The sequence below is a fragment of the Penaeus monodon genome, chromosome 31 (assembly GCF_015228065.2).
Source record: "Penaeus monodon isolate SGIC_2016 chromosome 31, NSTDA_Pmon_1, whole genome shotgun sequence".
NCBI classification, from domain to species: Eukaryota; Metazoa; Arthropoda; class Malacostraca; order Decapoda; family Penaeidae; genus Penaeus; species Penaeus monodon.
In genome coordinates this window covers 21,629,596-21,630,570 of record NC_051416.1, presented here as the reverse complement: position 1 = coordinate 21,630,570, position 975 = coordinate 21,629,596, and positions in this window count along the sequence as shown.

The window sequence follows — 975 nt, the reverse complement described above, 5'->3', positions numbered from 1 at the left end:
ACATGCTTCCTACTCTACCTAACGATAAGCAGGTATAAGATCTCCAAGAACAGCCAAAAATTCCTTTATAGGAGGGCGTGTTTCCTTTTGTATCGCAGCTCCACGCTCTGCAATCTCTTTTAGTACAGGCAGAGGATTTTTCTTTTTTTTTAAGATGATCTTCATCATATGGGCCAAAGCTACAACATCTGTAGATTCGTCGAGTACCCCACAGCGGAAGATTTCGGCTGCGTACCAAGGCCTTCCCTTAATCTACTGCCGCCAGCTTTCGTGGTATCCAAAACCCATAGTCTGACCGATCTTCCTGGACATACCAAAGTCTATGATATGAGCCATCGGAGTTCCCAATTCGTCAAAGGTCACTACAACATTGCGAGTATGTAAGTCTGCGTGCACGATTCCTGCATCGTGGAGCTCCTGTATTTTCTAGGCACAGGAATACAGTATTCGGATCCAAAAGTAATCATAGCATTTCATTTTATGAATGATATCACCCAAAGTATGCTTCCCGAGGTATTCCATCACAATAATTCCTCTGTCTGGATCAGCGCAAATAAGCTTGGGAGCACCTGCCTTGCCGTTCAGGTATGCCAAGATTGCAGCCTCGTGGAGAGTAATATTTTTCTTCCACTTCTACGAATTATTAGTTTTGACCGCTACTCTCTGGCCAGGACCTCCCCAGTCATCCACAATTTCCACTTAGCCATATGCGCCTTTAAATTTATTGACGACGCAACGATCATCCGCACAAGGGATGCTGTTTATAAAGGGCTTTAGGCGCGATGTCAGCCCGGAAATGGGGAAACATCTTTTCTTTTCAATCTGTTCCTACTAATTAATGTCCCCACGATTCCCCTTTTTCCGAGAGAATAACATCAGTAGAATAAAAATTAAAAGTTACACTACTAGAATACATAACCACAGCATACCATTAATATAATCTTCTGAGGGAATGTATCAATTACTTAGATACTC